This window comes from Pseudopipra pipra, chromosome 3 (genome assembly GCF_036250125.1).
Source record: "Pseudopipra pipra isolate bDixPip1 chromosome 3, bDixPip1.hap1, whole genome shotgun sequence".
NCBI lineage: Eukaryota > Metazoa > Chordata > Aves > Passeriformes > Pipridae > Pseudopipra > Pseudopipra pipra.
The window spans coordinates 114,205,857-114,232,492 of record NC_087551.1 but is presented as its reverse complement, the minus strand read 5'-3'; the positions used below and the strand labels follow the sequence as shown (position 1 = coordinate 114,232,492).

At 48.6% G+C, this 26,636-nt stretch overlaps 1 protein-coding gene and 1 long non-coding RNA gene across 2 annotated transcripts in view; one reads left to right on the top strand and one right to left on the bottom strand.

Annotated features, from left to right (window-relative positions):
• The window catches only part of XKR6 (XK related 6), a 180,389-nt gene that overhangs the window by 30,441 nt on the left and 123,312 nt on the right, over positions 1–26,636 (bottom strand). The gene's annotated exons all lie outside the window — the stretch shown is intronic.
• Positions 5,931–8,462, top strand: LOC135412449 (uncharacterized). Its single transcript, XR_010429653.1, has 4 exons — positions 5,931–6,071; positions 6,502–6,667; positions 7,507–7,586; positions 8,336–8,462. It is a non-coding gene; the product is annotated as an uncharacterized LOC135412449 (long non-coding RNA).

Sequence of the window (26,636 nt, the reverse complement as noted above, 5' to 3'; positions counted from 1 at the left end):
GCTTCCATGGCATCAAACTCCTCCAGAACAAGGGGCTGCATCCAAACTCTCTCTAGGGAACAGCTCATGGCCTGGACTAATCCTCAAAGCATGCAGGACTTATTCACACCACTAATGCTTTTGTTGTGCCAAAACCAGGCTGGGGACTATTGCTGAACTGGAAAGATCACTTTCCATCTCAAAAGCAAGAACGGAATCCTTATTTCTACACAAGCCCTTCCTCTAATCCAGCCTCTTCACAGGTCATCCCAAGCACATACAACTACAATCTCTCAGCATTTTGATGACTTTCATCCTGATTTTCAGAACTGAGATTCTCAGAGCTTTCTGACATCTTGCCACTTTTTGGGATTTCGTCATACGGTTTATACCTAAAAGTGAACAAAATGCAACAGGAAGTGTATTCATCAAGTTCCAGTCCTTCTGCCTTGCACTTTCTGCTCTCTGTTGCTCAGTAAACATCCTTCAGTGTAAAGCTACCCCTTATCTACCTAATTGTTTCTACCAGCTCCTATTAAACTGTTAATAATCTCCATTCTGTGCCTTGTCTTACTTATTGGAGGAGAATGTTGCTGAACACAAAATAAGCTTATTCCATGCCTTTAAGGCACTTAAATGCATGGCATGACATCACCCACGAGTTGTGCAGACCAGTAGGTCATGGAGGACTCTGAACACAGAATTGTAGAATAGAATCGTAGAATAGAACCACTGAACCATTGATGTTGGAAAAGACCTCCAAGATTGAGTCCAACCTGTGACCAATCACCACCTTGTCAACCAGCTCAAAGCACTGAGTGCCATGTCCAGTCATTCCTCAAGAACTTCCAGGGATGGGGACTGCAATGCCCGACCACCCTTTCAGTGAAGAAACTCTTTCTGAGAGGGAGTTATCATCATCCTGGTGCCGAACCTGGAACTCCAATATGAGACTTTATCCACCTCCCCACTCATCACAACATCACTGTGATCCAGCATCAGGCTTTGGAGTCACTCACGACAAGATCACACAACAGCCATTTCATCAAGGTGACAAAATTGCACTACTTGGCCCATATTAACATTTTTGAGTTAAACTGTACCCCAGTTTACTGCATCAATCTCTTCTCATGTTTTCTAGCACCCTGACATGCCTCTTGGCTCCTTATGTCCTTAACCCTGCGTGAAAACTTCTCTTAGTGAGTGAGAATCTTGAAAGCCTTAGCCAAAATTTTAATGGATTAAATTTTAGTTTTAAAGTCAAAGGATGGTGTCAAGTCAGACTTTTGGAATACCCCTAATTCAGAGGTACAATAAGCAGCAAGTTAAAAAATTCTGGTCTTCATGTTAATTAAAAACCCCCATTCTTTAAATGCGCGTATTTGAGAGAGGACGATACTTGAATGTCCCTTTATACCAGAAACTCTTACTTTTTGCAAAATACTATTTGCAACTGAAATACCTACTTGAAAGAATGATAGTCCCAGTCCTCTGCTACATGAGAGAAACTGTTATAATTTCATATTCTAAGCCAGTTTAAAGCTGTTTTAAAGCACAGATGGCTTTACTAGACACCAACCGCAAAAGAGGCAGCTGATTTATAAAACTTATGCTGGGAAGGATCATATCATGGAATAATTTAGATTGGAAGGGGGTTTTAGAGGTGTCTGGATCGAGGCTCGTGGTCTTGTGCAGCTGAGTTTTGAAAATCTCAAAGGATGGAGACTCCACAGCCCCTCTGGGCAACCTGTGCCAGCACTTAACCACGGTCACTGCAGACTCAGAGAATCCTTCAGGTTGGAAAAGACCTCAAGGCATTGAGTTCAACCATCAACCCAGCACCACCACCCTATGCACCACTAAACCATGTCCTCAAGTGCCTCATCCACTCTTTTTTGAACACTTCCAGGGATAGTGAAAAGATTTTCAGCCCAAGATCACTTTCAGTATTTGAAGGAAGTCTCCAAATCAGCCCCTCCTTGGAAAGAATCAATTCCATCGAATAGTTGAGGGAGATAATAAAATCGCGATGCTGTAGGATTTTTAGGAACTGGTTCCCACAGCTTTGGTATTTGCAGGCTGATTTAACTCATGGCTGATAATCTGGGGGCTCTGATACACAAAACAGGGTGCTCTGACAACCTCAGAGTAGTGTCCTCAGCAGCTGAATGGGACATACACCTGTATGACCTTCTCTGAGGCATCGCTCATGGTCTTTGTCTAAATCCTTTTTTACTGATGGTTTAAGCAGATATTTGGGGCTGTGAGACCACAGGCAGGGCTGCAGGTGTGATTTCATCCTGCTGACAGGCACTGTGGCCATCACCTCCAGCAGATGCACAGGGTAAAAAACTGGGGCAAGGGCATCACTGCAGATAAAGCTCCAGAGGCCAAAGGTGCTTGAGCTGCTCATCCCTGTGTTGCTCAGTCTGGGGGATGTTTCTGGTGTTCACCTTTGGGACTCCTCTCCTTTCCCAGCTGCAGAGTAATTTTCTCTGACTCACAGGCTGAAAGATCACAACTAAAAGGAGAGATACAAATCATAAGGCTTTGATTTGCCAAACTTTCCCAAATCTGGTAGTTACTGAGCTATCCACGCTCAGCCAGAGCCTGGCCAGTATTTCTTTGTTTGCAAAAACAGTCATGAAAGTTCTATTGGAATATTCATTACAACTCCAATTTTGGAAGCAGCCAGGCAGCCTCTCCTTGCTGCATCCCCATGGGCTGTGGGGTTCCCCTTGATATCCATGTTGCAGAATCCCTATTCCCAGATCTTTGCTCAGTAAATCAATACAGAATCAGAGAATAGCTTTCTGGCGGGAGCTCTCATTGTTTCGAGCCAGGCTCGTGGAAATCACGTTTATGATTTCACTAGCCAATTATTTTGCGAGATGTAGAGCTCCAAAATAGAAAAACAAGCCCCAAGATCCCTCCAGCACCGGGGTATGAATGCCCTTTTTTGATTTTAATGTGGGAAGCATCTCTGTGCTGCTCAAAGGAGCGGGGTAGCTGGAGAGGGTGTCGCAGTGATGGGTGCTGCACAGATATGTCCCAGCATCCATCACATGTGGGATGGTCTCACGTCCTAGCACTGAGACCAATGCTCTCTTTTATCACAGATTTCCCCCCCCCCCCCAAATTAGTTATGAATACTTAAACCCCAGTCCCTTCCCTATTTTGCACACACTTATTTACTTAAAGGATACTCCGACACCTACTGCTATTGCCTCCGGCTAAGCCTTCTGTTTTAAATCAAAGCTGTTAAATAGCTTTACACAGAGAGGAGGAACTTGGTCTCAGACTGAATTTTTCCTTCAAGTGTGTTTGCAAAAATAAGGTTTAACGTCAGGGCTCTCCTTTTGGAAATAAAACTGCTCCCAGTTCAGTAAGTCCTACAGGAACAGAGGAAAACCTTGAAAATAAAGTGGAGGGCTTTTGATTCACTTGTCTTGGCTCCAAGCAAGGGAAGTTTCAGGGAAAATCCAAAGAAATGCCTGAGGGCTCCCAAAACATGAGTGTTCAAGCGCATGATGCTCAGAGACACGTGGGAATAGTCGCCTTCCCCTTTGAATAGGATGGGCCATTTTACAGCATTTAACCCAGATGGTCTTGAGAAGTGATTTGGCATCTGGTGTGGACCCACCAGAGCCACAGGATATCTCAGGAGAGGAGAACTTGGCATTGCTCTGGGATACCAGTCAAAGGCAGGGACACATCTTCATCTCCTCACGGTTCTCTGCAAGCCTCCAAGATCTGTCAGTGGAGGATGCAGAGCAGGAGAAGGGAAAGTCATGTCTTTTACCAGCAGTGAGTCCTTTGGAGACGGAGACACACTGGTTTTCTCTTCCAGGGGTTTTCCACATACTGAGGAACTTAACAAATCAGTTTGGGGTCATGAGTCCAATGATCTGAGCAGATACTGCAGATTGCCTGTGGTCTAAACCCTCAGAAACTGATGTGGACCCCAGAGCCAAAGAGTAACACAACTGGGAGCTTATTCCTTCCCTCAGAGGGAAACATTTCCTATTTCCGGGCTCCGGCTGCTGGGGAAGACAAGAGGGTTGTGTCTCTCACTGGGAGATCAGGGAACTGATTTGGATTCTAGGAGAGCATTCACTACATTTACAGTATTTACTCTCTCCATGGCCATCAAGGTCACTGATGCTGAAGCAGGGCCTGAAATCACCAGACAAGACTTTTCCACGCAGCACAATCTCTCCTAACCCCCACGAACAGTGGCTTTGTAGAGCTGAGGAGGTGGATGCTCCAGGAGTTTTTTAACAGCACGCCAGAAAAACACCAGCCAGGAGGAGTTTTGGGGCGGGAAGGATTCTGCTTAGGAAAAGGGGAGCTGGTTCTTGAGGACCTGGTGGAGCTGCAAAGAGCTGCTGCAGAGCTGCCAGGGTCAGAGCTGTGGCTCACTGCCAGCTGCAGCGAGCCCTCCCCGCCGCTTCCATCCCTCCCTGGCACACGCTGCTGCAGAGCAAAGCACCAGGACTCCCAGAAAATCCTCGGGATGCTGCTCAGGGATGCCTGAGTCCACCCCAGCCTTGCAAGGGACCGTCACGGCCCTGGGACTGCACATTCAGCAGCACATCCCCGGCTCCTCCGTGCTCCAGAGGCATCCCTGGAGCAAAGCTCCCGCCGCGGCGGCTTTGCGGGAGGGGGTTGAGACTGTCGCCTGCGTTTTGCCACCCCTTTGAGGAGAAGGAGCTAAAAATTGGGTGAGCGCCTGTGAAATCCTGGAAGAGCAGCCTCAGATCAGGGCTATTTTTACTTCCACAGAAGCTGCGCATACATTAGTAAGGGCTTGCCTTCCTTCCCCGGGCTCGAAGAAATCACACGGTGTCCTCCCAGCCTGCCAGGAGAGAGTTTAACCCTTGTTGTCCCTCCACAGTCAGCCCCATCCAGCTGCATCTCAATATGGGCCCTGATGGGGGCCAGAAAAAGGGACAGAAAGGTCTTCATGGGCATTTTGGCTCTAGTCAGGTGGAGGAAGAATTAGAGGGGACCTTTGCCCCATGGCCCTTATATCTGGTGTCTGGTGAAAGGAGCAGGGACTGGAAGGAAACTCCAGCACAGAAATGGCATCTTACTGCCATCACCATCAGCCCTGGCTGAGGAACTGCCACACCAGGGGCTGAGAGGGGCAGGGGGGAGTTCAGGGCTTGCAGGACCTGAGTTGATGCCTCATCTCCAATGACCTCTTGTAATGGCCAAGATGGATTCCCTTCATGAACTGCCACCTTCAATGCACCCACTGTAGAATCACAGAATCACAGAATGGTTGGGATTGGAAGGGAATTTAAAGCTTGTCCCATTCCAACCCCTTGTCATGTTCAGGGACATCTCCCACTAGACCAGGTTGCTCCAAGCCCCTCTAACCTGGCCTTGAGCACTTCTAGGGATGAGGAAGTAAAGCACCATGAGGTATTTAACCCAAATCTGCAATCCTTTGGCCATGTTTTCCCGGGAAACAAGACCTCATCACCACATTTTCAGATGCTTGGTGTCACATCTCCTTCCTCCCACCGGCTGTGTCTCCTGTGCTCCAGACACATCACGCCAGGAAAACCATGGCTTGGACCCATAAAGGGAATGAGGCCAGGGATGAGCTCACCGGCTCGCTGCAACGCACGATGCCTTCCAGCACATAATTAACAAAAAATAATTGCAACGTTTATCCCTACTTTTTTTTTTTTCCCTCCAGGATGAGGAGCAAACCCTGCACGAGATGCCCGTGGACGCTCCCCGCGCTTCACACCCACAGCGCCCGTCAGCCCCGCTGCCCGTGCACTTTAACATTTTCCAGCTCTTTAATATTTATTACCTCTGCTGCTTCGTATTACTCATCAGCTATTCCTGGCCAGAGGAAATGCACTGGTGGGTTCTGAAGCGTGGATGGAGGTTCTCTGTTCTTTGGGGGGGGGCCCTTGGTGAGGCAGCGCCTCACAAACAGACACACGCTGCTCCGCGCTCGGCCCGTGCCGTCTCCTGGGGCTTTGGAGAATCAAAAGAGCCTCACAGTGACTTTTCAAAGGCCACCAGGATGTGGTAAGCCACCAGGAGAGGACACACAGCCTTTTTGGAAGGTATAGAAACCCTTGCCTCAGCTGATCCCTGCAGAAACACCCCTTTCCCCCTTGGAAGTTCACCTGAGCATCCTTCCCTGCTTCACCTGCAGTTATTTTACAAGCCTCCTCCCAGCCCCGTGATTAAAATTAACCATGAGCCTGGCAGCAGCTTTGCCTACTTGCAGGATTTTTCCCAGCTGCTGGGGGCTGCCAGCAAGGATACATGTAATAAAATGAAGCAGGTCAAGCTATGCAGGAACCTATGGATGGCTGCAATTGCAGTTGTTTCATTTGATAGTTAACTCCTAATTAAGACTGATTTTAAATAATATGACAAACAGGACTACTTTCTAGTGATCACATCCAGGAGAAGAACCAGCCCAGGTAGAATATTACCCACTACTTCAGCATTTTTTCTTTTTTTCCTTTTCTCCTACTAATTTTAAAGGAGCTCGCTGCTTGAAGCTTAATAAAAGTGAAGCCACCTGACCACGTCCTCGCTCCACCACCCTCTGGGCACAGCTGAGTCTTCCCGTGCCAGCAGACAGTTTATCCAAGTGACACAAATGCGGTCACAGGAGCTTTCCACCAGCAAACAGCATCTGGGAGGCGAGGTATGGAATCCTGCAGCTCAGCCCAGGGGATGGATGTTCATGCACAGTTAGGTGCAGAAATGGAGGCAGGGAGGTTAAATGACTTCCCCCGAGCTAGGGGTGGTTGGTGGGTTTTAATTTAGAACAGAATGGAATGGAATGGAATAGAATAGAGTGTTTCAGTCGTAAGGGACCATCTAGCCCAACCACCACTTTGGGAGGTCCTTGTCTCCCTGTCCCTGCTGGATGGGCTCCTTTTGGAAGTGCAAGGTGCCTAATCCAAAGGAAAAGAAAACCTTTTGTTTTCACACGTGTCCTTTCAACCTCCTGCTACTCAAAATGCTTCCCGGGCCCATTCGGATGCCTCCTGTATTCCTGATCCAGCCGAGGCAGCTTCCCTGCACTGCACAGAGGATGTTTGCATTAACATTGACTATGGTAAATGCTTAGACGAGATATATCCCAGAAGCACCAATAAACTGCCGGACTCATTGATCCAGGCGTGACTCAGGAGTCACCACGGAATAATCTCTTTCGGCACCTTCCTCTGGCTGAGCCCGGGCAGAGTTTCTGCTCCCATCAGCAAAGCAGTCGAGGTCTCTTCCATCTTGCACTTCTCCAGGGGAAGGCCAGCTTGAATGACACGTGGGGGCTATTGATTTCTGTAATGAATGAATGGATTTTCCCCTCCTGTGCTCACACCCCCCTCCCTCTCCCATGGAATAATTCAGTGCCTCTGTCATTTACTGCCCAAATGCCTCTCTGAAGTGCAAACATGCAGCCTTTCCCTGCTGGCACTGTGTGCTGTCTCCAAAGCCCTGACCTTGGCTCCACTGTTTTCTCCTGCCTTCTCCCTCCAGGAGGGATGATTTACACTCGTGCAGTGAGGCAAAGATCCCAGGCAATGGAGAACATGGAAGTTTTCCTCCCCGGAAGGAAGGTGTGTGGTGAGACCAGTTGGATACTCTGAGATTGTGTGTCACATGCTGCAGAACTGGATGGGAAAGGTGGTGCAGCTGCCTGTTGGGATGGATTTGGAATAGATTCCCACACTCCAGGGATCTGCTCCTAAACAGGAGCAGGACAGATGTTTTGGTTGTTGAGGATCTGAAGGAAGTTCAGCTGGGGAGGTTGCAGTTATGGGTTGAAGAAAAAGAACCCTGGTGTACATTGGGCTCAGCTGAGAAGTTGTGGGTGCCCCATCCTTGGAAGTGTTCAAAGCCTGGTTGGACAGGATTTGGAGCAACTTGGTCTAGTGGAAGGTGTCCCTGCCCATGGCAGGGGGGTTGGAACGAGATGGTGTTTAAGGTCCCTTCCAACCACCCTGTGAGTCTGTAATTCTGTGAGGAAGAGTCTCACTGTGAGTCCAAAATGTCCTTTCTCGCTGCCCTCCCCAGCTCCTCCCCAGGTAACCCCCTCCCACCACATGTTTATCCCCAGCCAGGTGTTTGTACCTTACCTGAAGCGCCACAACCACTCTCCTGCTTTTGGGACCCTTCTTTCCCATCACCCCACCTTCAAGGGACCTGTTCTCCTGTGACCTGCTGCCGGTGGCTGTTGGCCATGGCTTAGGGAATGGCTCTGCAGCAGAGGGATGTGCCCCCTGTGCACATGTCCAAAGGGGCCCTGTAGTAGGCACAGTGCCCAGGGGCAGCCTGACACTGTCTGTCAGCCCTCCTACCCCTACAGGTCCTGCCTGGCCCTTCACAGGAGTCAGGACCTCCAACACCATCACAGGATGCAGCATCTGTCACCTACATTTGCAGAGAAGATGTTGGAGGAACCTGCCAGGAGCAACTGGTTTGAAAAAGCTCTGAGAGATGGCACCACAATATAAAAAAGACATTAAGCTGTTAGAGAGTGTCCAAAGGAGGGCCACAGGGATGGTGAAGGGTCTGGAGGGGAAACCTTGTGAGGAGTGGCTGAGGTCACTTGGGTCTGTTCAGGCTGGACAAGAAGAAGCTGAGGGGAGACCTCATTGGGGTCTTCAACATCCTTGTGAGGGGCAGCAGAGTGGCAGATACAGATCTCTTCACTCTCATGACCAGGGATAGGACTCAAGGGAACGGTGTGAAACTGAGTCAGGAGAGGTTTAGGTTGGATATCAGGAAAAGGTTCTTCCCCCAGAGGGTGGTTGGGCACTGAACAGGCTCCCCAGGGCAGTGGTCACGGCCCCAAGGCTGCCAGAGCTCAAAGAGTGTTTGGACAACGCTCTCAGGGACAGGGTGGGATTGTTGGGGTGTCCTGTGCAGGGCCAGGAGTTGGACTCGGTGATCCTCGTGGGTCCCTCCCAACTCAGCACATTCTATGATTCCTTCTATTATTGTATGTCCTCCTCATAAACCTGTGATCACAGAGCTCAGCATCCAACCTGCCACTGTAGGGAGCTGGGATTTGACACAATCCTTGCACTACAAACTCTGAATCTGACTCAGGTTGCCCTTTGCCTCCAAAGCCAAGCCCTGACTGGTTAAAAATTTGCAGCTGGTTGTAAGCATCTCAGCCCAGGACAGAAATCCTTCAAATCCTAATCTAAAACATCAGGTGTTTGAGCCCCCAGAGCAGGTAAGTTATGGTACAGACACAGGAGGACCCATCCAACACCAGGGACTGGTCTGGGCCACCAAAAGATTCATCATTTCCTCTTCCATCCTCCCCTGCCTCCAACACACCATCCCACATGCTGCCCCACCTCAGCACCCAACTAGGAACAGTCCCTGTGTGCCCACTCTTGCCACCCAGGAGAGTGGGGGAAAACAAACCCCTTCCTGTGGGTTCAAACCCCTTCCTGTTGGTTCAAGCCCATTTTTGAGAGTTTAAATCCCTTCTTTTGTATTCCAATTTCCTCTTGTGGGTTCAAACCTCCTCTTGTAGGTTTAAACCCCTTTCTGTGGGTTCAAACTTCCCCTCAGGCATTCAAACACCTCCTTGTAGGTTCAAACCCCTTCCTGTGTGTTCAAACCCCATCCTGCAGGTTCAAACCTCTTCTTGTGAGTTCAAACCCCTTTTTATTGGTTCAAACTCTTCTTGTGTATTCAAATCTCTCCTTGAGTGTGCAAAGTTCCTCTTGTAGGTTCAAACCCCTTCCTGTCATTTCAAACCTCTTCTTGTGGGTTCAAACTCTTTCTTGTAGGTTAAAACCCCTTCTTTTGTGTTCAAATCCTTCCTTTTGGGTTCAAATCCCTTTTTATTGGTTCAAATCACTTCCTGTGTGTTCAAATCCCTTTTTGTGGGTCCGAACCTCTTTCTGTGGGTTCAAACTCCTTCTTTACCAGACGTGAAGGAAGGGCTTGACCTTGGCCATCGAGCATCTCAGGCAAACCCATCCACCACCCCGAGCCAAGCGAGGAGACAAAGCTCTCAGATTCCCGTGTTGGGGCTGCAGTGCAGGATATCCAACACTTAAACACTTCCTGAGACATGGCAGCGTGTCAGGAAGACTCTTGTCTGCTGGCTCGAAGGGTGGCCCGGGGAGGATATTGCCGGGGCTCAATTCCCTGCAGCCGGAAACGCTTCCTGAGCCGCGCGGGGTGGCCGGGAGCCAGCGGGCCCGGTTACCAACGTGGGATCATGAGGACACTCTGCTGGAAAGAGGATGCTGCAGCCTTGAGTCATCTCCAAGCTGTGGAGAGAATTAAACTTCCACCTTCCAACCCCCCCTTGCCTGCGTGTCCTGCCACTTGAGGTGACGGCTAAAAGCAGGATGCCAATCTTGCGCTTTTTAAGGTAGATTTGGGAATGGATGCCTTCTCCTTGTCTTTCCTCACACCACCTATTTCTCTGTATGAATATTTTGTGCCAAATGTCTCCCCTCTCTGATACCCCCAAACCTCTGGGGTGGCCTGAGTTGCAGTAGGGGTTTGCTCCAGCTTTTTTGCGAAGCTCAAGTAAGTTCATGTGACTAAGAATCTTTTCTGGAACCACCAGAGTAGATCCAAGTCTCCTCAAACGGGATTCCCTTTCTTACTTCAGCTGTCCAAAAGTGGGAAAGCTGATCCAAACTCATCATCTCGGTTCCATCTTTTATCAAAGACAGATTCCCAGAAAGCCACTCATCCCATCCCAATATAAGTGTCTACAACACCTCCTACAGATTTCCTGTCTCCTTCCCTTGACTACAGAAGGATCCAGACGACTGACTGAGAGCTGATGGCTGATACCAGATGTCTCCCAACTCCTTGGCATCGCTCCCCTATCACATGCCTCTCATCTCCCTGCTGTCATTTTGATATGTCACTTTGAGGAATCACTTCTACTTCCCCCATGGAAAATATCTGGGGGACATGGGAGACTGGGGCAGTGTCAGGGGCCATGCCAACAGGTAGGAAAGGAAGTTCTCCTGTGAGAAGCAAACTTCACATGGAAATGGAATGCATTGCCATCTGACAGCTGGAATGGGAGCTCTCAGACCGGGCTGGGATGTGTTTTATTCCCATCTCTTAACTTGGTCTTCTTTTTCTCTGTGGAGAAAATGCACAGCCTTGGGAAGGTGACACGTGCCATGAGAAGAGAAAGCTCTGTGGTGACCTTAGTGTGGCCTTTCAGTACCTGAAAGGATCCTACAAGAAAGATGGAGAGGGACTTTTAAAAAGGGCATGGAGTGACAGGACAAGTGATAAGGTAGATTTAGATTGGATATTAGGAATAAATTCTTCCCTGTGAGGGTGAGGAGGCCCTGGCACAGGTTGCCCAGAGCAGCTGTGGCTGCCCCATTCCTGCAAGTGTCCAAGGCCAGGTTGGACAGGGCTTGGGATAGTGGAAGATGTCCATGCCCATGGCAGGGGTGGGAACAAGATGGTCTTTAAAGTCCCTTTGACCCAAGCTATTCTATGATTCTATGAATAAATCTTATCAAGAACAGACCCTGTCCCATAACTTCCACATCCTTCTCCACCCAGAGGAGTAATCTTGCCTTTCAGTGAAACTCCCCATGGAGGACAATCCTGTGCATAATCCCTACTTGGCTTCTCCAAGCATCCTTGAAGAAGCTGGAGACCAGGGACAAGACTCATAGGCATGTGGGACTGTTTCAGAGAATATCAGATATCAAAGGACGGCTGGCAGGTGGGATATAAGGCATGAAGAAGACCTCTACCCTTCCAGACCCACATTTGGACAACTGAATAGAGCTCTTGGGTCTCAGTCCAGAGGGGGAATCTCTACAGCAAGAGGCTACCAAGTCAGGCAGGCAAACTCCACCTTTCCACAGACAAGAAAGCAGGTTCTCCTCCTCCTCCTCATGCTATTTGTTGCTCCATTTATGCATTTTCCACAGAGATCTTGCCCTTCCCTGGCCCCTGATGGCCACTGCAAGCACCAGCTGGAAGAATCCCTGGCTGTGAGACTGACAGCATGGACTGCATGTCCCTGCAAGCCACAACCACCAAGACCCTCTGTCCTTGCAACCTCCAGGGCTGCTGGTCGTCCTGTCACCAGCTCTGCCCTTTGACAGAGATGTCACTGTTCAGTGCTCGGAGAAGGGAAGCAGCATATAAAGGAGGTTTGGGAGCACAGAGGGTTTGTAGGCAGCAGAGAGCGGTACATGAGCAGAATAAACCTCTCTGAACAGCTTTGTTTGTTAAGGCAGCAAATGGAGAAGGCTGGGAAGTGTGAGGAGCAGGACAGTAGTGGAGCCAAGACACTGTCCACAAGTCCTCTGCTCCAGTGTTGGATCAGCCCTATGAGCAGAATCATAGAATCACGGAATCATAGAATCATAGCATCATAAAACCATAGAATCATAGAACACACTGAGTTGGAAGGGACCTATTGAGTTCAGCTCCAGGCCCTGCACAGACACCCCAACAATCCCACCCTGTTCCCTGAGAGTGTTGTCTAAATGCCTCTTGAACTCAGACAGGTTGGAGCTGTGACCACTTCCCTGGGGAGCCTGTTCAGTGCCCAATCACCCGCTGGGTGAAAAACTTTCTCCCGATAATCCAACCTACATCCCCTCCAACTCAGCTTCATGCCTCTTCCACGAGTCCTGTCACTGGTCATGAGGGTGGAGAGTAAGTGCAACTGGAAGAGAGTAAGTGCAACTCCTTCCCTTTTTTCCCTTAGGATCAGGTTTGTAGGAAGCCAAATCTAATTCTTATCAGTTATTCCCAACTGGTTATTCAATTCTTGCACCCCATCAACCCTACATTAAAGTTACTCATAAATAGATCCTGTTTCTGCCTCCCATTCAGCCAGTCCTTCTGACCACTACTTTAGACACTTTTTATTTTAGAACTGGATAAAATAGTTCATCCTGGATGCAGTGCAGGGTTGAGAGGCCCAGGCACAGAACCCAGGAGTGCTGGCTCTTAGGTATCACTGATATTTATATTATAGCCATGTTAGAAGACTTCTGCTGAGATCAGAGTTTGATTGTAGCGAGTCCGGTGCACACGCATAGTAAGAGACAATTCTTGCCCTGAAGGATTTACAATCTAAACTGACAAGGACAGAAACACAGCAAAGGAAAAGATGTGTTATTAACAGCAGGGGACTGAGGCATTGAGAGATGCAATAAATCGCCTGCAGTCACAGAGGGAGCTTGTGGAAGAGGCAAAACCTGACCCTTGATTTCCCACCGCCGCTGTCGCGTCTCAGCCATCAGGGAAGGCACACACCGGGAATCTGGGCGAGTTGGGAATTTGCTGATGGTTCAGGTGAGGTCAAGACCCCTCCTAAAAAGCACAGCCCAGCACAAAAGGCATTCTTGCCCTTATTTGTGCATGACTGGGAGGGAGGAGAAAAGCCTCCTCTGATACCACCAGCCCTGCTGCCATTGTCATCCCAATGGGACGTTCACCCAGACAGGTTCCCTCCAAACCCTGTTAGAGGGGTCAGGGCTGAGGCTGATGAAACACTCTAGGCACGTTTCTAGACTGGCAAGAATAACAGAATCACAGAATCATGGAATCATTAAGGTTGGAAAAGACCTCCAAGATCATCAAGACCAACTATCAGTGCACCATCAACACTGTGTTCATCACTAAACCATGTCTTCAAGTGCCATATCTGCTTGTTTTTTGAGCACTTCCAGGGATGGTGACTCCACCACCACCCTGGTCAACCTGTTCAAATGCTTAGAACCCTTTCTGTAAATAAATCTTTCCTAATATCTAATCCAGGGAGGGGAAATCAAAATCATGACTGGACGTGGCACTCAGTGCTCTGGTCTGCTTGACAAGATGGTGATGGATTGAAGGTTGGGCTTGATAATCTTGGAGGTCTTTTCCAACCTTAATGATTCTGTGATTCTATGATTTTTGAGATTTTGCTTCTGACGTAATTTCCTGTCCATTTACCCTGCCAAAGCTCCTTGAATCCCAGGGATGGATTTGAACCATAGCAGTGCTGCAGAGGGAGATCTAAACTATTCAGTGGAACCCCCAAATATGAGGAGTTTAACATTAGGTATGGCAGAATTTGATTTCAGTTTATAAAAATCAGTAAATTCAGGTTTTTGACTGATCACATCCAGCCCTGTGTCTCATTTAGGTACTTATTTTAATCCGATTAGTTTTGGCCTCAAAGTGACCCAAACTCTCTGTCCAGAAACTAAAATGGTCAGATCCACAGGGGAGAAAGAGACAAGGGAGAGGCATGGTGGGGTTGAGGTTTGGACTCTTCAGAAGTGTCAACCAACAAAATGGCAACCAAATAATAAAACAGTGGGTTTAGAGACACAGCTGTTTTTAACAAAAGTAAATGTCAAGTCCTTCAGAGCCAACTTAGAATTTCAGTTGCTGAGTGATGTGGCACTGGAGGTGAAGTAGAAAGGGAATTGTGTAGGATTACAGTCCTGCAGCTCCACCCCCCCCGGCTATGAAAATACCTCTAAGATCATCCAGTCCAACCATCAATCCAGCACCACATGTTCACCACTAACTCATGTCCCCGAGTGCCACATCACATGGCTTTTAAGTCCCTCCAGGGATGGGGACTCCATCACTGCCCTGGGCAGCTGTGCCAGGCCTGGACAACCCTTTCAGCAAAGAAAAGTGTCCTAATATCCAGTCTAAACCTTTCCTGGAACAACTTGAGGCAGTTTCCTCTTGTCCTGTCCCTTGTTCCCTGGGAGCAGAGCCTGGCCCCTCCCTAGCTCTTCCCTCCTGTCAGGGAGTTGCAGAGTGCGAGAAGGTCCCCCCTGAGCCTCCTTTTCTCCAGGCCGAGTCCCCCCAACTCCCTCAGCTGCTCCTGGTGCTCCAGCCCCTTCCCCAGCTCTGTTCCCTTCTCTGGACACATCATTACACTGGTTTCTATTCTGAAGCCATAAATCCTCCGGGTTCCAGCCCTCAAACAAGCAGAGCCATAACGTAGGAAATCAGGGTAAACCGCCCATGGTCTTACGCAGCAAACCCCATATTTCTGAGCTCACCCTGCCTCCATTAGGTCACAGATCCATCTTACTGTGTAACTGCTTCCCTTCCCCTGCTGCCCTGGAATCCACACTGGATTAGGAATGGTTATGATGTAAATAAATAGCTTAGTGCTGTGGGTACTCTCAACATCTGCGTGTGAACCCTCGTCCGCAGCCACGGCAACGGGGAATTCAAATGATCTGTCTCATTTCATCTCCTCCTTGCAGCTCCTCGTGTGGGAGCAAACATTCCCATGAATTATTCGTGTCAAATCCTGGAGTCCCTGTGTGCTCCTGAGTGCCAACAAGCACTTTCCTTACCCGATGTTTACGGAACAGGAGCATCAGGTGAGGGATGAGCAGTTTTAGGGCTCGTGTCATTTATTGGGCCAAGGAAAGGAATTGTTTTTAGCAGAGAGCTTCGTTCCAGTCTCTGGGACCTCATAAAAAGTAATTAACTAAGCACTTCAGGGTCCTTCTCTTGCCCTGAGGCCAACAGGCAGAATCTGGCCACTTCCACGCTCTTGAACCCTCCGAGCTTTCAAAACTGGGTGGGCACATCCAATGCCTGCAGGGAATGGGATGAGCAGGGGAGTCCAGACAGCAGGGCAGCTCCTCTGTAGCTGAGCTCTCACAAAACAGGAAGAACAAGATGTAATAATGCCTTACGTCAACTTATTGTAAACATTTAATATTGTCAGTCTTCCACGGGAAAGCAGCTCCGACGCCCTGAGTTTAAGCCAGTCTGGGAGAGCTGTTGTCTCTACAAAGCCTTAGGACACTGAGATCCTGCTCATTCCTGGCCAGGCCCCAGAAGAAGGGTAAAGCCCTCAGGGTGTGACCCCAAAAATAATTTCTATGGCTTTAGGAGTGTCCTCAGGTCTAACTTTCATCACAATGCTCCTGATCCATTCCAGAATTGGAAAACATCATCTCAGCTCGAGCAGACTTTGTGTTTCAGCTGGAGCCCTTGATCTTTGCAATCTGTCTCCTCCCTATCCCACCCTCAGTGAAAGTTAATTTAGGATGCCAGTTCAAGTGAAAAATGGTGTTCATTTGGGAAGCACCAGCTGAGGGCAGCTGTCCACGCACAGAGGCGGCTGCAAGGAAGGGACAATCCTTGCTTCTAGGAATATCAAGGACAAGTCCCCATGAGGCAAAGGCATGCCTGAAATTCCCGCAGTTACCCCAATCAAAGGAGAGAGCTCCTCGGTGATTGTCACAGCACTATCCCTGCCAGAATCATTTCAATAAAACACAGTAAAACCCAACAGTAACACAGCTTTTCCTCATGGACCAGGTTGTTCTCAACCTAGAACATGTTCCCTGATAACAGGATTCCACCATGATGGTGTCACCAAAGCCCAGCAACGTCACTCAAGAGCCCGTGATCTTAAATACTGTATTTTCCATCTCAGCAGTGAAAACTGCAGCTCCTTCACCCATTCCACTGAATAATGGGAGTGTTTCTGCAAGCTTGCCATGGTAATTTAAAATCAATTTTACTTTGGTATCCCATTATAACTTTTGCTATAGGAAATTAACACTTTCGTAAATCATCTATTGTCTGCAAAAACAACAAAGTGCAATAAACGGTGAGGTTTGGTTGGTTTGCAACGAAAAAAACCCCAAGGGATACGATATTTTAATGGTATCAACATTTAAATATATGCTTTTGTGAAGTCATAGAATAGTTTGGGTTGGTAGGAGTCTCTAAGGCCATCTAGTGCTACACTCCTGCCATGGGCATGGACACCTTCAGCCCAGGTTGATCAGGGCCCTACCCAATTGGCCTTGGACACTTGCAGGGATGGGGTGTACCCTTTGGATGTACACTTTGAATGAACCCTTTGGAGGAGCCCTCTGGTGATGCTGTTGTGAAAGCCAGAGCTGTATCTTCCACAGCAAATTAACTGTTCCAGTGCTCCTGGACTTCAGGGGCTGGTTTTCTGGTGGTTTTCTGCCTGTTTTCTGACTGGAGAGGAGGAATTACTGAATATATCAGTTAACTCCAGCTCTTTGCATGAGAATCACTTTAATAAAAACCATGCTAAAAGATGATGAAGAAGAGAAAAAAAAAAATCCTGTCTCTGAGTTCCCCCATTTAAATTGCTACAGCCATTCAAAAGCAAAGTGTTTCATGCTGTCCAAACCTCCAGATTATCCAGCCCAGCTCTTTAAATGCACAGGATAGAAAAAAAAGGTATTAGGCTGGGCCTTCATCTCCTCTCCTGATGCTGCCTGCTTTCAGCCCTTGCTGTCAGCAGTCCCCTCCCTCCATCAGTGGAATCAAAGGTAAAACCAGCTCCAACATGACAAATAACAAAAGCTCCGGCTCCTCGCTCCGGAGCCGCGAGTCATTAGGAAGTTCCTGCCTCTCTCCCAGCTGCACGTTAATGAGCGGAGGGAGAGCTGGGGATGGTTTTGCTCTGTGTTTGAGAGCCAGCTCGGGAGATGGAACCTGCAGTTCCGTGGCTTTCACAGGAAAAACGTTCCCCTCCCAGGCTCCAAAAAAATCCTCATCAAAACCGAGGTGCGCAGGCGGGCGCAGCCTGATCCAAAGGATGGAGATGGAGGATGGATGGGGATGGACGGCTTCAGTTGCAGAAGGCCCCTCTGATCACTCCATGTATCTCCCCTTGTTTCCTCTGAGGCATTTTGTGGGTGGATGTATGAATTTTAAGTGCAAAGTGACTTTGGGATTAACATCAAGGGTGCATGGCAGGAACACTGAATGAATGGACAAGCCAGGGTGGATGTTGAACATGGACTTAAGAATGTCCTCAGTGGTCTGGATGGGTCAAAAGGTCTGTTTTGCCTTCCTCGGCTTGGTGGACCTTGTAAAACAGGGGAAAGAAGGCAAAATTATGTCAGAAAGGCTATGCCTACATCTGCAAAACTGCCCTTCTACCTCTTGGTCTTCCTCTTCCCTGGACCTGACAAGGAAGGGGAGATGCACCCCATCCCCATTTGGACATGCTTAGCTACTTCAGAAGGTGGGATATGGAGCCAGAAGACCTTCTTGGACCTAAAATAAAACAGTTTCCATGAAACAGAGTCACAGAATGGGGAAGTTTGGAAAGGACCACCTGGTTCAACCTCCCTGCTCAAACAGTGTCATCCCAGAGCACACAGCACAGGATTGTGTCCAGATGGTTCTGGAATATCTCCAGTGAGGGAGACTCCACACCCTCTCTTGACAATCTGCTCAGTGCTCAGTCACTGCACAGCAAAGAAGTTCTTCCTTCTTTGTTCAGGTGGAACTTCCTGGCCATCAGTTTCTGCCCATTCCTCTTGTCCCATTGCTGGGCCCCCCTGAGCAGAGCCTGGTCCATCCTCTGCCCCCTCCCTGCAGATCCTACAGACATATATGAGGTCCTCTCTCAGTGTCTCTTCTTGAGGTTGGACAGCCCCAGCTCCCTCAGCCTTTCCTTGTCACAGAGATGCTCCAGTCTCTTCATCATCTCTGCAGCCTCTGCTGGACCTGCTCCAGGAGCTCCATGTCCCTCCTGTCCTGGGGAGCCCAGAACTGGACACAGCTCTCCAGATGTGCCTCACCAAGGCTGAGCAGAGGGGCAGGATCACCCCCCTCAACCCGCTGGCAATGCTCTTCCTAATGCATCCCAGGATCCCATTGACCTTCTTGGCTGCCAGGACACATTGCTGGCTCATGGACAGCTTGTTGTCCATGAGGACCCCCAGGTCCCTCTCCACAGAGCTGATTTCCAGCAGGTTGGCTCCCAGCCTGTGCTGGTGCCTGGACTTGTTCCTCCCCAGGTACAGGACCCTGCATTTGATTTGTTGAATTTGAGACACTTCTTCTCTGCCCATCTCTCCAACCTGTTGATGTTCTTCTGAAGAGCTGCACAGGCCTCTGGGGGATCAGCCACTTTGTGTCATCAACAGACTTGCTGAGGAGGCATCTGCTCCTTCATCCAAGGCATTGATTAATGAATTACACCATCCTTGGCTGGGTATTGAACCCTGGGGGACACCACTAGTGACAGGCCACCAACTAGACCCTGTGCTGCTGATCACGACTGTCTGGGATCTGCCATTCAGCCAGTTCATGGAATCATAGAATCATTAAAGTTGGAAAAGATCTCTAAGATCTAAGTCCAACCAGTAAGTTAACCAGGTCCACCACTAGACCGTGTCCCTGAGCAACACATCAGAAACACAGTTCTCAATCCAGCTCACCATCCACTCTGCCAGTCCACACTTCCTGAGTTTGTCTAAGAGGATATCGTGGGAGACAGTGCCAAAAGCCTTGCTGAAGTCCAGGTGGACAATATCCACTGCTCTTCCCTCATCCATCCAGGTTGTCTCATTGTAGAAGTCAATCAGGTTGGTGAAGCATGATTTCCCTTCAGTGAATCCATGCTGACTGCTCCTGATTGCCTTTCCTAACATTGGTGTTTTCCCACCTAAAGCATTTGGGCTTGACAAACGGGCATCTTCCCTTGGGGGACAGGGAACAGCTTCACTGTGAAATGCTTCGCTTGTGTTAATGAGGATTTTCACGACTCAGACATGCAGAGACCCCCGTCCCTGCCATGCCAGCTGGGGAGAGCACAGTCACACAGCAAGAGACCTGGGCCCTGTAAATCCTCCTGGGAGCTGGCACGGTGTCTCACAGACCTCCTGCTGCACAGTAAGACCTGGGGGATTGCTCATGCAGTGCCACTCCACTATGGACTGGGATGGACAGGTGGGTGGAGAAGGAAATACAGTAATAAATTAAACCTTCCTTGTCCCAGTCTCAATCATCCCAAGTCAGCTAGAGGCTGCCTGTGCCTGGGGTGCCATGTCTGAGACAATCACAGCTGACAGTGCCTTCCAGGGACGCTGTCAAAGACTTTTAGGCTCATCATCGGGTGAGGGAATGATTTCATGACCGACTTCATGGGAAGGAGCCCCTTTACAGACGTGCTGGGAGCTCAACCTGCTTAACCTCTGCTTCCCACAGCCTGACCCCACTGCAGGATTGGTGCCACCAGCCCTGAAGGTGAGGGTTGGGTCACAGGGGCAGGAGGAGAGTTTGGGTGAAGAGCTGACAGGGATGAGGAAGTCCATGTGGAATACTCCTGTTAGGTGGATGGTGACCATGCTGTGGTGCAGCCAGACCTGGTGGGATGGGGACAAGCCCTTGGCTTCTCCTTCTGCCCCATGTTTTTGTCATGGTTTGGGTACTGCAGGGCTTGACACAAGACTTAGGCAGTGCCTTGGGGTTTGTGGTGAGCGGATGTCCTCAGAGCACCGTTATTCCTGACTCCAACATCAGATGTCTGATGTCAACTGGGCTTCCTCTGGGGCCCAGGGAGAGCAAGGGGCAACTGCAGAGGGTGACTCATCCCATGAAACCAGCACTGAGTCATCCTCTGGAGGAACCTCTGCCTTGGATGGGGAGTGGGAGGATGAGGTGGCTCACAAAACCCATGGGTAGAGGAGCAGCAACGCCTGTCAGGGCTTCTGAAGGCTTCAGGGGATGAGGCACCTTCCAGGAGGCAGCCAGGGACTCACCACCCACTCGTCCATTCACACTGACTATAAAGTGGCCTTTAGAGTCATTAGGAAGAAAAAGTTGTGGATTTTTTCACAGTGAGAACCATCCGTAGATTCACAGATTCATAGAATGGCCTGGGTTGAAAGGGACATTAAAGATCCTCTAGTTCCAACCCCCTGCCATGGGCAGGGACACCTTCCACTAGCCCAGGTTGCTCCAAGCCCTGTCCAACCTGGCCTTGGACACTTCCAGGGATCCAGGGGCAGCCACAACTTCTCTGGGCAACCTATGCCAGGGCCTCACCGCCCTCACAGAGAAGGATTTTTCCCTGATATCTAATTTAAACCTACTCTCTGTCAACGTGAAGCCATTCCCCCTTGTCCTGTCCCTCCAGACCCTTGTAAATAGTCTCTCTCCATTTTTCTTGTAGGCTCCCTTCAGGTACTGGAAGGCTACAATTAGGTGTCCACCAGATCCTTCTCTGCTCCAGGTGAACCCCCCCAGCTCTCCCAGCCTGGCTCCAGAGCAGAGGGGCTCCAGCCCTGGGAGCATCTCCGGGGCCTCCTCTGGACTCACTCCAGCAGCTCCACGTCCTTGTGCTGTTGTTCCCCAGGGCTGGAGGCAGCTCTGCAGGTGGGGTCTCAGCTGAGGGGGCAGAGGGGCAGAATTCCCCCCTCCCCTGCTGCCCAGGCTGTGGGACGAGCCCAGGACACGGGAGGTTTTTGGGCTGGGAGCACCCACGGCTGGGGCATGTCCAGCCTCTCCAAGGCCTGATTTAGGCTGAGAGGAATAATGAGTTAATTATATATTATATACCTCATTTGGAAATCTCTCCATCACCAAAGTACCAAATCAAGGGGAGTGAGCCCCACCCTTCCACTCCAACCATTCTCCTATTTACAAATTGCCTTCATATTTACCCAAATCCACTTTCTGGCACTACACTTGACCAACTTCCTTCTTTTCCAGGGTTTTGCCCACAAGTCTCTTTATGTAATGACTCTGGAATTAATTTTTAAACAGTTTTGATTTGTTTTTTACATTTATGAGCACCACACAGGACAAGACAGCCCAAGGAAAAAAATACAATGAACAAATAAATCACATATATAAATACATACCTTAAGCACAGGTATAGGTTCATATATATGTACAAACCTACATGAATCTATGGCTTATTTATTAATTTTTGGTGTATGTACATGTATATATGTATACATAGAGGTATATGGCATAAATAAATAAATAAAATCTGATCTATGAGCTATATATTTATATGAATAAACAATATATGTTTATATATGGCCACATACATGGTTTATTTATTCATTTCTACATCTACACAAACAATCCCCTGCTGGCAGAGAGGTGAAACCAGGAATTGCTGTCTGGTGTAAATATGGGAAATCAGCTTTGAGGTCAAGCTGGAGTAAATAAATGAGTATTTTGATGATTTTTTTGTAAAAGACCTTAGGAGAGATTTGGAAAAGCCCTTTTTGGATATCTAAGAAATGTCACTTCTTGGTAAAATTCTTCTTCCTGGTTGCATTTCACTTTTTAAAGTTCACAGGCATTTAAAAATCTTCATGAGCCACCCATAGTGTTGGGTGGGATGACCCACTACCGTGGAATGAAATAGCATGGAAAAATGCTGTAAGATAAAATAAAATAAATAAAATAAAATAATAAGATAAAGTAAAACAAAACAAAACAAATAAAATAAAATAAAAAAAGCAGATGTAACTTCATATGGATGGAATCAGTGTCTTGGGAAAGGCAAAGAGTTTCTCACTGGTGATCCAAGGAAGCAGCCAGGCATCCCCTTCACCGCCACTCCCATCTCCCAGGCTTTGCTCTGGGAGGTGTGGCTCTATATTTGATCTCCAAAAGAGCGTTGGAATGACTCATTTGATGATACACATCCCCACACACACATCCCAGACTGATGTAAAGGAATCTCTTTCACATTAATTCATGAATCAACCCCGAGCTCAGACGCGGATCTGACAAACTCGGTGGTTTGCAGAGACATTCCCCTCCTGCTGCCCCTGCCCTGGGATTTAATTCAGCTTTTGATAATCTCAAGAGCAACTGGCCAGAGGGGGGAGTTTATTAATGCCTTGATGTTTGGGAAGCAGGGGATAGCAGCCAGAGATCACCTCCCTGGGCTGAGTGCAAGTCAGGACAACCAGGAGCAGTTCTCCACCACGGAGACGTGGATGTGCCACCCAGGAGAGCTGAGGGATGACGTGATGAGAAGCAGCGAATATCTCAGTGTGGAGTAAAGAGAAAGAGCCAGGATCCAGCCCTTTGCCTCTCCTGGAAAATCACTAAAGCAAGCAATAGTAATTGGAGAGCTACTTGTAAGCCGGGCATATTCTCCCCTGCTAAAAGCTTTGCCTGTAGCGCTGAAGGAGCGGCTTGTGATAAATATATATATATATTAAAAATATCTGCTCTGACAAGCGTGAAGCTGGAGAGCAGAGAGGGAGGGGAGGAGGTGAGGCGGGTAGGAAGCATAAATCAAAATGTTTTGCTGCTCCTAATTAAATCCACCAACCTGTTTGTAAGGAAACTGCTCTGTGTCAACAGGAAGGGATGGGGACAAAAAGCTGCCATGGCCTGATGGCCGTGGTGGCCACTGAGCCTCACACACAGGAGCACGGTGGCCTCAGAGCCTTTACACTGTGATTTCAGCCTCAGAAAAACCTCCAACCATCTGTGCCAGAGGAGAAGGCAGAGCAATCACAGCTAAGCAGAGCAGAGAGAGGGGGGAAAAGAAGCATTGCAGGCTGGAAAGGGAGGGCTGGAAACCTTCTCAGTGCTCCACGTGGTCTCCAGCCAGACGGCTGCAATGTGCTCCTGCCAGCCCTGCAGCCACCATGGCTCCTGCAACCGGCACGGCCCAGGAATGGGTCAGGAAGAGCAAAATCAGATAAAAGGGAAGGATGGGAAGGGAAGAAACGAAACCAGAAATCATGTTGCTGCTGCCTCACAGTCCAGGAGGGTGCTTGTGATCCCCACTCATCTCTCAAAGGATGCAGCAGAACTAGAAAAGGCTCAGGGAAGGCGGGTGAACCAGTGGGATGGAACAGATTCTATAGAATCATGGAATCTCAGAATGGTTTGGGTTAGAAGGGACCTTAAAACTCATCCAGTTCCAGCCCCCTGCCATGGGCAGGGACACCTTCCACTATTCCACATTGCTCCAAGCCCCATCCAACCTGGCCTTGGACACTTCCAGGGATCCAGGGGCAGCCACACCTTCTCTCAGCAACCTGTGCAAGGGCTTCACCACCCTCACAGACAACAATCCTTCCCATTATCCCATCTAAACCCTGCCCTCTGACAGTGGGAAGCCATTTCCCTTTGTCTGCCCTCCAGGCCCTTGTCCAAAGTCCTTCTTAAGCTCTCCTGGAGCCCATTTAGGCACTGGAAGGAGCCTTCTCTTCTCCAGGTGAACACCCCCAGCTCTCCCAGCCTGGCTCCAGAGCAGAGGGGCTCCAGCCCTCGGAGCATCTCCGTGGCCTCCTCTGGAATCATTCCAACAGCTCCACATCCTTCCTGTGCTGAGGACCCCATGAAAAACTGTCCACAGTCCAGAAAAGGGACAGCTGATGTGATACAAGATAAAGAGCTGTAAATTCCTGAGTGCCCTGCAATGAAAGATTTCCTAGCAAGAGCTTGGAGCACCATGGAATGGTTGGGTGATAGTTCAAACCTAGCAAAAGGAAGGCTCTTTTTTTTCCATAAAGCACAGTTAAACTGGGCAACTCCTTGTCATACTGCCAAGAATTCAGAAAAGAAAAAAAAACCCAGACTAATTCCACCAACGAGGAAAATTCTGTTATTAAATTGACAGCACCACATTTAGCTCAGGAAGGCCCTTCAGGAGCATCCTGGGATGCAGCACTGTGTGCCTGCCTTGTTCTTATACCATCCTGCTGTTACTCAACCTGCTCTTTGTGAACTTAAAAGCTGGCTGACCCAGCAAAACTGGTTTTTTTTTCAGTGCCAAGCACATTTTTATTTCAAGTTTCTCAGCAAATTCCACCCAAAAGTTGAGTTGTCATCTGCAAGGCAGCTTGTGATTGCAGCAAAGGTACCCAGTGGCCTGAAACCTCGTACAGGGATGGCTTTGCCCTGGCTTTCCCACGGGTCCCTCAAAAGCTGCCCCAGCTGAAGCACTTGCAGCCCCAGAGATGGTCAGGGAGAAACTGTGCAGGGTGATCCCACCTCCTGCTTGCAAATGGCATCACACAATCTGGGATAACATCATGGGAGGAAAGTGGTCAGGGACATCAAAGCCATTTACTGCCATCTCTTCATCAGGGACTGGTGCAGCCGGTCCAAGATCTTATAAACAACCTACAACTCTTCCCACTTTCCTGACCTTTGCTCCCTTGCCTTTCACCCCGGCTGCTGAACGGATTAGGGAATCTTTATAGGAGGCTGATGCCTTTCTAGGGTTCATATTGATTGTGAGTAGAAATTTGCTGACTTGGGAAGAAAGAAGGAGGGAAAAGAGCAAGCTCTGGAGAAACACACCGAGGGTGCTGCTGCTCTTCAGTCGCCAGACAAAATAAACACTGTGAAATTTCCACGGGTTGGTGGAAGGGCTGTTGGTGCTAATTATGGCTGTGAAGTGGGCAAAGTGAGAGTGACAATTAGGTACTTAATAAATGACTGTTTGGGGGTTTATTTGTTTCTCCACGGATGCACAGAGTGGGAGGTGGTGTAGCAGGTCAGTAATGAGCTGTGGAGTGATTTCCCTCAGCATCTGGGCTAGGGAATTTCACTGGAGAAAATCAGATCCTGAGCCATCAGACTCTTGGTTTTGGCTTCCAGAAAGCTATCCAGGTTTGACTTATCCACACAAATAACAGAAAAAAAAAATAACCACGGTCCCTGTTGGTGATTTGTTCCCATTCCTACCTACCCACGCTGCTCAAAGATGTGGAACTTGTTCCAAGCTGGAATTTGAGTGACATCACTCTCCAAACACTGGAGCTCACTGGGCGATTTTATCTCCTACAGCAGATTTTGCCTTTCTGAGGGTGAGTAACTAATGGTGCCCATTCCAGGAGTGACTGTGCTTTTAGAAATCAAAAGTTCACCCACTGGGTCTGTTCTGACTCGGGAGGCAGGAGCCATGGGAACCATTGTTAGCCTTTCACAGGAGAGTGGGTTGATATTTTTTAATCAACATTTGCATGCTTTAACTTCACTTCCATTTTATTTTTATCCACCTCCTTTCTCCTTGTACTTTTTTCAGTGCACATAGGGAAAGAAAAAAAGAAAGAGAACTTTTTAATTAAACTTCTGAAGAAAACTACAGTACAAAACTCCTCTTTATATTACAGGAGATAAATCACTGCAAACATTTTGAAGAGCCCTGACTATCCTACTGTCTTTAGAGAGTTGTGTCAGTGAAATGACACGTCAGAAATGATCTGGGGTCCAAGTTTGGCTCCAGATTGAAGGGGCCGCTAGATGAATTTAGCTGTCACTGCCTGCTCCTCAGGCTAAGAAACCAAGTCAGGGTAATGTGATGCTGGACACATCTTGGCCAGGTTACAAGTGGCTTGGAGCAACCTGGTCTAGTGGAAGATGTCCCTGCCCTAGGCACAAATTATCTTTAAGGTCCCTTTACTGCAAGGCACCTGTATTTAGGCAAAATGCTAAAGCTGAAGGAGCAGTAAGTAATGAATAATGCAACCAGCTGAACTGAACCTTAGGTGAGTAAAATATGGGCCTACTTTGGAGTTACTTCCCAGGTCCTTTCTGTAACCAAGAGAAATGCATTTGTGCTACTTTAGATACATTTTCCTTCCATTAATTGTAAAGGGGGTCAAGGTACGGCTCAGAAATGTGTCTCCAGTGTGAAGGTTTTCTTCTGCTTAGATGACTCTTATCCTGTTTTTCTTCGAGTCCAACCATTAACTCAGCACTGCCATGTTCACCACTGAACCTTGTCCCCAGATGACACATCTACATGTTTCCTGAACACTTCCAGGGATGGTATTTCCACCACTTCCCTGGGAAGGCTGTTCCAATGCCTCACCACTGTCACTGCAGAGTGTCACAGTGGAGCTTCTGCTGTTTCTGCCCTGCTGTCAGTGCTGGACCAT